General features: G+C 43.7%; 1 protein-coding gene across 1 annotated transcript in view; it reads left to right on the top strand.

Annotated features, from left to right (window-relative positions):
* Positions 1 to 13675, top strand: part of LOC145391920 (putative neural-cadherin 2) — a 441690-nt gene that overhangs the window by 106077 nt on the left and 321938 nt on the right.

Here is a 13675-nt window from a genome sequence, read left to right as displayed (position 1 = left end):
TGAGAACTTCTGGAGATATCGTGTGAACAAACAAACAGACATACATAGGTGACTACATAACCTCTCCAGCTTCGTTGGTGGAGGTAACTACAATGACAACTACAGCTGAATATTCAACCACTAATATTGCATCTACTACTACTACTACTGCTACTACTACTACTACTACTACTACTACTACTACTACAACTACTTCTTCTTCCTTGCATAAAAAAATAATCTGGAGCCGCGAAGAGCAGGCAGTGTCAGGGCGGCAGGTGTCACGTCAGGTGGAGGACTTTGTAATGATATTTTCCGTGTATTGTGTTGCTTCCTAAACATGGCTGTGATTTGTTTATTCTCTCTCTCTCTCTCTCTCTCTCTCTCTCTCTCTCTCTCTCCAGCCAAAGCAAAGCACCGTAAAGCCGAAAATAGCCCAGTGTGTTAAAGCTGTATGGCCCTTATGTAACACAGCGGGTGCAGGAGATATCGGGGTTATGGACGGGAGGGGGAGGCAAGGGGGGGAGGGGAAGGGGAGGGGAGGGGAGGGGTATGAAGGAGGAAGTATAGGAAGGAAGGTTTATAATATCAGTAAAATCAGTGTTGGTACCAAATATTCTCTCTTAAGTATTCTATTTTTACTCTAACTTGGCCTAAACTTGTCATCTCTTCATCTTGAATGCCAAGTTGTAGCAATAGATTAACGCTACAGTATGGTGCTAGTCACGAAGAAGAGTAATGGAAAGGATACAAAGCCATAATAGTATCTTTTTCTGCCACTGATCTATGTGAAATGGAGACTTAAAAGACGGAGAAAGAGAGAGAGAGAGAGAGAGAGAGAGAGAGAGAGAGAGAGAGAGAGAGAGACGAAAATCTCGACCAAGTTAAGGTGAAAAGACTGTAGTTGAAAAATTGCCATCCCTGCGTCATGAATGCTGTGTTATAGCAAGAGAATAACACTGGAATACGATGCTAGTCACGATGATGTGTTATGGATAGGGTTTTCTAGTGAGATGTGGTGTGGTGTGATATGAAATGGTGTAGTGTGGAGTGGAGCAGTGTGGCATGTGGTGTGGTGTGGTATGTGGTGTGGTATGGTGTGATATAATGTAGCATGGAATAGGTAAGGTGTGGTGTGTGGTGTGGTGTGGTGTGGTGTGGTATAGTATGGTGAGGTGTGGTGTAGTGTGGGGTGGTGTGGTGTGATGTGGTGTGGTGTATATGTAGTGTAGTGTGGTGTGGTGTGGTGTGGTGTGGTATGGTGCAGTGTGGTGTGGTGTGGTGTGGTGAAGTGTCGTGTGGTGTGGTGTGGCGTGAAGTGTGGTGTGGTGCAATGTGGTGTAATGTGGTATGGTGTGCTGTGGTGTGGTGTTGTGTAGTGTGGTGCAATGCGGTGCAGTGTGGTGTGGTGTGGTGTGGTGCAGTGTGGTGCGGTGTGGTGTGGTGTGCTGTGATGCAGTGTTGTGTTGAGTGATGTGGTGTGGTGTGATGTGGTATTGTGGTGTGGTGTGGTGAAGTGTGGTGTGGTGTGGTGTGGTATAGTGTAGTGTGGTGTGGTGTGGTGTGGTGGTGTGGTGTGGTGGTGTGGTGTGGTGCAGTGTGGTGTGGTGCAGTGTGGTGTGGTGCAGTGTGGTGTGGTGTGGTGTAGTGTGGTGTAGTGTGGAGTGGTGTGGTGTGGTGTTTGGTGGTGTGGTGTGGTGTGGTGTGGTGTGGTGCAGTGTGGTGTGGCGCGATGTGGTGTGGTGTGGTGTGGTATGGTATGGTATAGTGTGGTGTATGGTATGGTATGGTATAGTGTGGTGTATGGTATGGTATGGTATAGTGTGGTGTATGGTATGGTATGGTATAGTGTGGTGCGATGTGGTGTGGTGTGGTATGGTATGGTATGGTATGGTATGGTATAGTGTGGTGTGGTGTGGTGTGGTATGGTATGGTATAGTGTGGTGTGGTGTGGTGTGGTGTGGTATGGTATGGTGTGGTATAGTGTGGTGTGGTGTGGTGTGGTGCGATGTAGTGTGGTGTGATGTGGTGTGGTGTGGTGCAGTGCGGTGTGGTATGGTGCAGTGTGGTGTGGTGTGGTGTGTAATCTTAAACTGTCTGGCAGTGATATAGAACCACACGTAGCATCTATCATCAGGGTTTAATCATGAGAGAGAGAGAGAGAGAGAGAGAGTAAAGGAGAGGAGAAAGAAAGAAGAGGAAGTAGGGAGGATGGAAGGGAGGAAGGGAATGGAAGACAGAATGGATATAATGAAAATAAGGAGAGAGAGATGAAAGGAAGTGATGGAAGTGAGACAGAGAAAAAGGAGGGAAGAAACAAGTGGAGGAAAAGACAGAGAAGAGAAATAAAGAGACAGGAAGGAAAGGGATTGGGGAAGGAGAGAGAGAGAGAGAGAGGGGAGGAAGAAAGTTACAGAAGCAGAGTGATAAAGTGGAAAATGTTGAGTGAAGAGAAGGGGAAGGGAATGAGAGAGAGAGAGAGAGAGAGAGAGAGAGAGAGAGAGAGAGAGAGAGTGGGGGGAGGGGGGCTGTAGGAGTGAAGACAGAGGAAAATGGGTTGGAATGGAGAGGGGGGGGGAGAAAGAAGAAGAGGAAGAAGAGAGGATGGAAGGTAGGAAGGGAATGGAAGACAGAATGAAAATAAGGAGAGAGAGATGAAAGGAAGTGATGGAAGTGAGACAGAGAAAAAGGAGGGAAGAAACAAGTAAGGAAAAGAGAGAAAAGAGAAATAAAGTGACAGGAGAGAGAGAGAGAGAGAGAGAGGGGGGTAAAACAGCTAAGCTCGTAAAGAAATGTGAGAAGGTTTTAAAGGAGAACGTAAAATGAAAACAACATTGTAAATCTCTACTGTGTGTGTGTGTGTGTGTGTGAGAGAGAGAGAGAGAGAGAGAGAGAGAGAGAGAGAGAGAATTTACAAGGGGGTACGTTGTGTAAATCCCATATATTTTATTTCATCAGAGGGAGGGTCGGTGGTGCAGTGGTTAGCTCACCAAAGCAGCATCTGGTTGAACCCGAGATCGATTTTCGTGCCGGTAAGACTGGTGGACTCAGGCTGTGTACCCCCCTGTCCCAGTTCACCCAGTAGTACACCATGGGAACTGGATTTAATAAGACTATTGGGGGATTGTGTTCAAGGTGAAGATTTGGACTTGGAAAAGATGTCTGCATACCATAGTGAGCCTCGTGTTGTCAGTAGGCGTAACTCTAACCCATATTCTAGACGGTTAAGGAGGCTCCCTAACACCTATTCCTAAGAGATTTATTCTGTTTATTATATGTAACTATACTATGTTGCTTAGGTCATTCTGCTGTCGCCATAGTCTGCACAAATAACATAAAAGGATAGTAATTAGTCATATCCAAAATAAATCGGTGAGGATGGGGTGCTAGGGAACATCTTTAACCTACGAATTACGGGCCTCATCCTTCTCATTTTTCGTCGTTCACATAAATAATTCAGTAACGAAACCGAAGGGCGAAAAATAAAGACAATGCACTTACTGGCGTGAAAAACTTTGGATTCTCTCTCTCTCTCTCTCTCTCTCTCTCTCTCTCTCTCTCTCTCTCTCTCCGTGCCTCAGGTTACTCTAACATGCATTTAAGTTTTGGGTAAAATTTCGAAGCTTTTGGTGCAGGGAGGAAAGGAGGGATATAATTAGAGAGAGAGAGAGAGAGAGTCAGAAGCAGATGTATCATTTTTGAGAGTCACATTACACTGGTTAAATCATGCAAGGTAGAATTAACTTATGCAAATAAAACAGGTGGGTGAATTATATACAGTATACAAGAAATGATGATATAAAAGCCACAGTATCTAAGCAGATAAAACACACACCACTGTCTATAAGCAGATAAAACACACACCACTGTCTATAAGCAGATAAAACACACCACTCTCTATAAGCAAAATAAAACACATCATTGTCTGTATAAATAAAACACACACCATTGTCTATAATCAGATAAAAACACACCACTGTCTATAAGCAAATAAAACACACCACTGTGTATAAGCAAATAAAACACACCACTGTGTATAAGCAAATAAAACACACCACTGTGTATAAGCAAATAAAACACACCACTGTGTATAAGCAAATAAAACACACCACTGTGTATAAGCAAATAAAACACACCACTGTGTATAAGCAAATAAAACACACCACTGTGTATAAGCAAATAAAACACACCACTGTCTATAAGCAAATAAAACACACCACTGTCTATAAGCAGATAAAACACACCACTGTGTATAAGCAAATAAAACACACCACTGTCTATAAGCAAATAAAACACACCACTGTCTATAAGCAAATAAAACACACCACTGTCTATAAGCAAATAAAACACACCACTGTCTATAAGCAGATAAAACACACCACTGTCAATACACAAGTAAAACACACCACTGTTAATGAACAAAATAAAACACCGCTGTCAATAAGCAAAATAAAACACCATTGTCAATAAGCAAAATAAAACACCATTGAATATAAGCAAAATAAAACACACCACTCTTAATAAGCATAATATAACACACACCTCTGTCTGTAAATAAATAAAACACACCACTGTCAGGAAGCAAATAAAACACACACGTCAGTAAGCAAATAAATTACACACACACACACACACACACACACCACTGTCTACACAAATAAAAACACACACCCAAGTCCGAAACACGCCTAAGGATGGAACAGTTTTTTTTTCACCATGTGTACACTCGGCAGCATATGCATCTGGTACAGCATCAGTGTGTGTGTGTGTGTGTGTGTGTGTGTGTGTGTGTGTAGCAGAGGTCTGGCATTTGCACACTTGATACTTTTGACATAATGACATTGTTGGTGGCACTGACAGGTGTGGACGCAGGTGTTAAATATTGATTGAAATGGCCGGGTAACCGTGATGCATGAACGTCTGAAATTGTAGCTAGACCCACCTCACACACACACACACACACACACACACACACACCGCTCGCTGGTGCAGTGGTAACGTTCTCGCTTGCCAACTGGTGGACGGGAGTTCGCGCCTCGCTCAGGATGCGAAAAGTTTCACTGACGAAGTGGGTGGTTACTGTCCCCCTTGAGCAAGGGGACGGGTGTGTGCGTGTGTGAAGGTCACAGCCTTGACCTTAGATCGGACTATATGAGCTCTCAGCTCCCTTCCGGGAGGCGAAATTTTTTTTCCTGCCCAGTTCCGTCACTTTGCACATATGGCAACGTTGCCCTGTGTTTAGTTTGGCAACGCCGCGCAGCAGTGAGCCATATCGGATGCCAGGTTTAGTATTCATCACAATTATTTACCTTTTTTATGCTTGACTATAAATATAATACCTGACTATCTATATTTTACATGGATTGAAAGAATAATAGAGACATAGAGGTCATATAGTTTTCGCTGCCGTAGCTTAAATAAATATAAAAAGGGGCCATACCACTGTCTTTACTTCGTCACTCGTCTGCTGAGAGAGAGAGAGAGAGAGAGAGAGAGAGAGAGAGAGAGAGCTTGAAACAGTATAAAATAATAACATGCAGGGCCATCAATAAAAAGTGAGTATGCAAGGAAGATACTCTCTACACTTTGCTAAAATTAGTTATATGTTGATTTAATGAAAATGCGGTACGTCTTAGGGGTGGTACATGACTGTTCGTTGAGAACACTTATCAGTAACATATGTTGTAGCCCTATACTACTTTACCTGTCATTTCTTGTCATTGCTCCCAGACGTACGATTCAATCAGCTGTGTTTACAGGAGAGAGAGAGAGAGAGGTTAATGACCCATAATATTTTATCACCTAAAACGCTTTTCATGATCATTCTTAAGGGTTAACCTTGGTAATTTCTGCTGCAAGCTGGGAAATATTGGTATCAGTGATGCCTGAATATCAATGTTTCATTAGACATTTTCTTAGGTATATATGTCAGGTTAGATTTCAGATTATTTTCTTGTTTTTCTTAGGTATATTAGTAAAATCATATGTCAGGTTACATTTCAGATTATTTTCATGTTCTCATGTCCTTTATTTCATGTTAAGTATGCTTGAAGGGTTTTTGTATTTGATGAAATGCAAAGCTTTATTTGTTACGGTATAATCTTTATTAAATATTACACAGCACCAGGCACCATATGCTATTTCCCATGTGCTGATGACAGGCATTGGGTCAGACATGAGACATTATAGACCATTGTGTGCAAAATAAGTAAATCAAGAGAAACAAGGAATTAAAAAAATAAACTCACTTAATATATTCTATTTGGTAATAGCATTGGGTTGGGAACACATTTGCTGATCTTCAGTGAGGGACTGAATGTAAAATAATGATTGGAAAATAAGCAATTATTGTTGTCATATTAAGGGTCTACTTTGTTGTTCGTGAATAATCTCAGACAGTCTGTGCAACTGACCCAGTGATGCGCCATTGCCGATTGTAAACACAGCTGATTGAATCGTACGTCTGGGAGCAATGACAAGAAATGACAGGGAAAGTAGTATAGGCCTACAACATATGTTACTGATAAGTGTTCTCAACGAGCAGTCATGTACCACCCCTAAGACGTACCGCATTTTCATTAAATCAACATATAACTAATTTTAGCAAAGTGTAGAGAGTATCCTCGCTCTCTCTCTCTCTCTCTCTCTCTCTCTCTCTCAGCAGACGAGTGACGAAGTAAAGACAGTGGTATGGCCCCTTTTTATATTTATTTAAGCTAAGGCAGCGAAAACTATATGACCTCTATGTCTCTATTATTCTTTCAATCCATGTAAAATATAGATAGTCAGGTATTATATTTATAGTCAAGCATAAAAAAAGTAAATAATTGTGATGAATACTAAACCTGGCATCCGAAATGGCTCACTGCTGCGCGGCGTTGCCAAACTAAACACAGGGCAACGTTGCCATATGTGCAAAGTGACAACTGGGCAGGAAAAAAAATTTCGCGACCCGGTGAATTACTCGGTGAATTACACACACACTGTACCAGGTTCATGTGCGCCAATTGTACATTGTAAGTCCCTGTCCCCCCTCATGCTTTTATCTCCCTGGACTTTTGAATAATAGTGTCGTGACTCCGAATGAACAGAGAGAGAGAGAGAGAGAGAGAGAGAGAATTTTACCACTGATTGCACCGTCAGAGAAACAACTATCTCCCAAATCTACGTGAAGAAAAGTTACAAAAGACGAAGCACAGTGAAAAGCTGGGTCTCTTCCAGCGCCTGTTTCAGATGCTTCGATTATTCCCATGTGTATTCGTTGGTCCCTTATAGAGACATAGGCTGTTATTCACATCGGTTAAGGAAGCTCCCTCATACCTCTTCCTTAGCGATTTGTTTTTGGATATGGCTGGTTAATATTAGTTTGTATGTTAGTTATGCTGATATAAGTAACACAGAAGAGGACAGTAAGGACTAATAAGCAAAATGAATCACTTAGGAGAAGGTGTTAAGGAGCTTCCTTGGCCAGCGAGAGGACCGTTTCCTATATCAGTCAGGTTCAAGCAGACACTAAGTTTTCCTTTATATTTTTTTAAATCCAAATTCTGAATAAAATAGCTTATCATAAAAATCTGGTAACTGCAAGAGGCGAAATAATTTAATCATAGTTTTTCGAGGCAATTTAAACACTGAACGAGAATGCTTTGGGTTTGGCAGGTAAAATAAACATTGATTGGGTGTTTATATTTACGTAACCACACACGCACTTCATAAATATAACATATAAAGGTGTGGTGTTTTAATAATTTATATGGTGTTATGGTGCAGGGGTGGGGGGGAAGTGGTGTCAGGGAGGTGGTGTCAGGGAAGTGGTGTCAGGGAGGTGGTGTCAGGAGGGTTGGTGTCAGGGAAGTGGTGTCAGAGGAGAGACGTGGTGTCAGGGGAGGGAAATGGTGTCAGGGGAAGGAAGTGGTGTCAGGGGAGGGATGGTGTCAGAGATGGAAGTGGTGTCAGAGGAGGGATGGTGTCAGGGAGGGAAGTGGTGTCAGGGAAGTGGTGTCAAGGAAGGAAATGATGTCAGGGGAGGGAAATGGTGTCAGGGAAGTGGTGTCAGGGGAGGAAAGTGGTGTCAGGGAGGGAAATGGTGTCAGGGAAGTGGTGTCAGGGAGGGAAGTGGTGTCAGGGGAGGAAAGTGGTGTCAGGGAGGGAAGTGGTGTCAGGGGAGGAAAGTGGTGTCAGGGAAGCGGTGTCAGGGAGGGAAGTGATGTCAGGGGAGGGAAGTGGTGTCAGGGAGGGAAGTGGTGTCAGTAAGGGAAGTGATGTCAGGGAAGTGGTGTCAGGGAGGGAAGTGGTGTCAGGAAAGAGGTGTCAGGGAAGTGGTGTCAAGGAAGTGGTGGCAGGGGAGGGAAGTGGTGTCTGGGAGGGAAGTGGTGTCAAGGAAGTGGTGTCAGGGGAGGGAGGTGGTGTCAGGGAAGAGGTGTCAGGGAAGTAGTGTCAGGGAAGTGGTGTCAGGGGAGGGAAGTGGTGTCAGGGAAGTGGTGTCAGAGGGAAGGTTTTGGTCACATGTCCGACACGTCCACACACTTGTCTCACGCCTTAATAGTGTAATCATAATGCAGTTAATTCCCTCAGTTCTTTTCTTTCTTCTTCTTCTTCTTCTTCTTCTTTCACCGTTTTGTGGGATCAGTAAATCTCACAATGATAAATTCTTCCACAACACAATAATGCTGAAGTAATAAAGGTGTTGTTATTGTTACTTAACCCCAGTTTATTTTTTTAATGCAAATAGGAAGGAACCAAAGGCCAGGAACCTACAAATTGCTCCCTCCAAGAAAAAACAAAAACAAAATAACAGAGAGCCAAATACAAGACCCATTCATTTCGAGATGCCTGGACACACTGCCTTTGAAAGACAGGAGATCGTAGACGGTAGGAAAATAGACAGAGGGAGACAGTTCCAGAGTTGACCTGTTGCATACATGAAGGACTGGGAGTAGCGGTATTTGGCCGAGCAGACCCATCGACCACAGACCAGCAACTGGGTCTCTGGGGCAGTCCTCCTGTTACAATACAGGAGGCGGTGGCTCAATCGGTAGAGAGGTGGCCTGCAGTCCTTACGGACCCAGGTTCGAATCCCGGCTGGCGCAGGGAACAGTTTAAGGATTTGAATTTCTTTAAATCAGGCTTTACTGATCTACCAGAAGACCCGCCGACATGTCGTAAAAATACCCCCGCTAATACCAATACACCAGTCCTGTATGAGACAGCCCTAGCATGTATTCAATATGGACGGTGGGTGTTAGCGCCGAAGTGGTGACATGTAGAGGTGTATGGTATGTAGGAGGACTGCTGGGCCTTGATAGCAGGCTGTGAAGCCTATGCCCAGAGTCGGACACATAAAAAAAAAAAAAAAAAAAAAAACATAAACTGTGTAGGGAACTGGCGCCCCTTTTGATTGGACAGCGCCTCACCAGGGTCGTATCAGGGTCCTTCCCACTGCGGGGCATAGGGAAGTATGGCTAGGTTTGGCTCCCGGGTGGACGTCGCGGCTGCTTCGCCTATAATGCACTGCGCCACCTCGTTTAGGCTTGCCATCAGCGCCTCATTTTTTTTTAAGTTACGAAGTGCACAGTGTGGGTGAATGATCAGGAAATGGACAGTGTGAGCGGCCTCATAATTATATGTAATGTAGCAGGCAGGGATTGGCTTTGTTGAGCTGCAAGAAAGGTACTGCGTGTAAGGAGGATGGCAGGTGCACTGAGGGCGGTGATAAGGAAATGGCAGGTGAGCATGCAAGGTACGCAGTCTTTCCACAATCGTATAGTGATCCCCGTTTTGTTGTTGTTGTTGTTGCTCCAGGTTCCCCCCCCACCTCTTTCTCTCTCTCTCTCGCTCTCGGGAGGTTATAATTGTCTTTGCTGTTATAATATGGTATATAGGTTTAGATGTGCTCTCTTGTACGTGCCTGCATTACAGTGTGGGCAGAGTGTACAGTCTGTGGGTTGTAATTTGTGCTGGTATGGTGAGCACATTGCAGGCTAACACTTGCATTCTCGTCGGGTAAGAAAGCTCCCTAACACCTCTCCGTTAGTGATTTATTTTTGGATAAGGCTGGTTAATAACTTTTTTACGTTATTGATGTAAAGTATGGCGATATGAGAGAGTGAAGGGAGAAAAAAGATGAAGGACAAAATGCAGGGACGCAGGAGAGAGGCAGTGGATGGTGGCGGCGTGGGTTGGGGGGAGGACCGACTGATGGTGTAAAACTGGGTGACTGTAGCCAAGGGATTAAGGAAGCTATGGGTAGGCAGTGTGATATAGAGTAACGTACACACACACACACACACACACACACACACATCTACAAACACTTCACCATTACACTAATAACTTATACCATCAACACTACTACATACACACACTCATCATACCAGCACACCCACACCACCATACCATCTTCCAGAGCACCATAGCGCCACTCCCATGACACCAGCTTACCGATACACCGTCACCACCACACCCACGCCACCATATAGCCACCATACATCCACCATACCCACACCACTACATGCATACCTCTCACCTTTTTTCTGTCCAATTTTATTAAATCGAAGAGTTGACCGATATTCTCAGTTTTTCTTGGAGGGAACAACTTTGTGTGCATTAGGCGTTTGGTTCTTTCTTTTCTGCAAATAAAAAAAGACATCATAGCCTTACACCTTTATACCTCCATCCTCCCACACGCACACCACACCACACTGACACCCACACCAACGCACACTGCCTACCACCGCCACCACACCCACACACCACCATACCACCACAAGCACACCATACCACACTTACATCTACAATACCATTCACTCATATACCACCGCCACCACACACATACCACACCACACTTACAACACCATTCACTCATATCACATTCACACACTGAAACACCACCACACTGTCACTCACTCCTACACCACCACACCACCATCACCACAGCACCACACCGCCACAGCCACCAAATTAAATAGGTCACCAATTCTACATATAAGGAAGACTAACTCTGCAAACTCCACCTTGCCGTAGGGAGATAAAGTGCATTACACTTATTAACAACAAGCAGTGATACGAGCAGGGATTGGGTGGAGGGCTGGGGTGAAGGGGCGTGTGGCTGTGGACTCCAAAGATAAGTCACTAAGAAACATACCCCACCTCCAGACCCTTATTCTCGTCAGTCAAGGAGTCTCCCTAACACCTCTTCCTTAGCGATTTATTTTTTGGCTATGGCTGGTTATTACTCTTTTGTACACTGTTTATGCAGAGTATGGCGATGGATGGAGGGTTTTATAACAAGAAGAGGACAGTAAGGTGTAGTAAGCAAAATAAATCACTAAGGAAAAGGTGTTAGGGAGTTTTCTCAGTCAACGAGACTACGAGACCTGGATCATAAACTTTGATAGATAGATTTGACTTTGAAAGATAGGTTTACTTTGAAGATTTCTTTGTATTTAGAGACAGTCTGGTGATGTATAGATGATGTAAAGCATTGGTAGGCTGCTTGGATTATAAAGGAGTTGGTGATGTAATGAACGTTTGAAAGTTTGATTGATTTCTGCGTATTTCGAGATTTTTAGGTGATGATGATGATGATGATGGTGATGACTATAACTATGATGATGATGATGATGATTGCCATGATGATGATGATGATGATGACTGCGTTTGTGATGATGATGATATTGATGACTGTGTTTGTGATGTTGATGACGATGATGATGGTAGTGGTGATAGTGATGCTGATGGTGATGGTGATGATGGTGATGCTGATGATGATTATGCAGCTGCTTCTGATGGTTGTGGTGGTAGTGATGCTGCTGCTGGTGATGATGATGATGATGATGATGATGCACAAACAGTAGGGCAGGGAGGAGTCTGAGCACTGACCAGAGTTACAATGTTGATGGAATCTGAAAGTTTGGAGAGTAAGAGGATTTGGTCTGAAGGTTATGGCGGGTCTGGAGTATTGTGAATTATTTTGTTTTAGTTCTGGCTTAATTAGGATGATAAATTGGTAGAGGTACACACTTTCAGCCGCTGCGAGGGTAGTCCGTAAACAGCACTGCCCTGGAAACTAACCTTGTGCTCTAGGGATGGCTCAGTCTGCCTGTGTGGGAGTGGGTGAGGCGTAGATGAATAAATGACGCTAGACACAGGTATTGCCAACAGAGCTGCCCCCGAAATACACGAGAAATTACCAGGCAAAGTGAAAGACAAAAAAGATATATGAACCGACCAAAATTTCCAAATATATTGAAGATTCGTGTGGCCTTAGAAAATAATGTGGGTTGTTGTGTTAAGGTATGCGTTGCTGGTACATTAAAGTCACCTGCTTTTTTTTTTTTTTTCATTTAGTTTTAGCAGAGGATGGAAGGATGTTAATTGAGATGGATGCAGTAAGGAAGAGATGGGCAGAGTATTTTGAAAGATTGTTAAATGTAGAGGAGGAAAGGGTGGCTGAGATTGTGGCAGATGGAAGGGTGCAAGGAATAAATGTGTTGGGAGAGTTGAATGACTCTTTGATCACGAAGGAGGAAGTGGAGAAGGCAGTAAAGGTGATGAAAACAGGGAAAGCTGCAGGTATGGATGGGTGTGCTGTGGAATGCCTGAAGGGTGGTGGAGTGACTATTGTTGACTGGTTAGTAAGATTGTTGAATGTGTGTTTTGTGAAAGGTATGGTGCCAGTTGACTGGGCAAGTGCTTGTGTGGTCCCGTTTATAAAGGCAAGGGTGATAAGTATGAATGTACTAGCTTTAGGGGTATAAGTCTGTTGAGTGTTGAAGGTAAGGTGTATGGTAGAGTGTTAATTATGAGAGTTAGAGAGGGTACAGAGGGAGTGATTGGTGATGAGCAGTGTGGCTTTAGGAGAGGGAGAGGATACGTGGATCAGGTGTTTGCTGTGAGACAAGTGTGTGAAAAGTATGTAGCGAAAGGCAAGGATGTGTTTTGGGCATTCATGGATTTAGAGAAAGCGTATGATAGAATTGATAGGGAGGCTTGTGGACTGTTTTAAGGTTGTATGGACTTGATGGTAGGTTACTAAAAAGGGTGAAGAGTTTTTATGTAACTAGTAGAGCGTGTGTAAGAGTGGGAAATACTGTGAGTGATTGGTTTCCTGTGAGAGTGGGGCTGCGACAGGGATGTGTGATGTCGCCTTGGTTGTTTAATATTTATATGGATGGTGTTGTAAGGGAGGTGAATGCAAGAGTTTCAGGTGGAGGTCTGAGTCTGGTGAATGTTGATGATGGAGAGTGGAATCTGAAGCAGCTGCTGTTTGCAGAGGATACTGCACCGGTGGCTGATTCAGAGAAGAGATTGAGACAGTTGGTAGCGGAGTTTGGAAGGGTGTGTGAAAGGAGAAAATTGAAAGTAAATGAGAATAAGAGTATAGTGATTAAGTGTACGAGGTTGGTAAATGGTAGGGGGATGAATATAGTTTTGAATGGTGAGTTGCTTGAGGAGGTAGAGTGTTTTAAATATTTTGGGTCACATGTTGCTGTGGATGGAAGAATAGATGCAGAAGTGAAGTTTAGAATGAATCAAGTAGGAAAGGTGCTAGGAGGAATGAAAATGGTATTTAGATGTCGTTCGCTTAGAATGGATGTAAAGAGAAGGCTGTATGAGGGTGTTGTGGTACCGACTGTGTTATATGGGGCTGAAACATGGAATATGGGTGTAGCAGAGAGGAAAAGTTTGAATGTAA

This window comes from Coenobita brevimanus, chromosome 20, assembly GCF_032717465.1.
Source record: "Coenobita brevimanus isolate Jiangsu-jjx chromosome 20, ASM3271746v2, whole genome shotgun sequence".
Classification (NCBI taxonomy): Eukaryota; Metazoa; Arthropoda; class Malacostraca; order Decapoda; family Coenobitidae; genus Coenobita; species Coenobita brevimanus.
The sequence above is the reverse complement of the archived record's forward strand: the minus strand, read 5'-3'. Positions and strand labels throughout refer to the sequence as shown.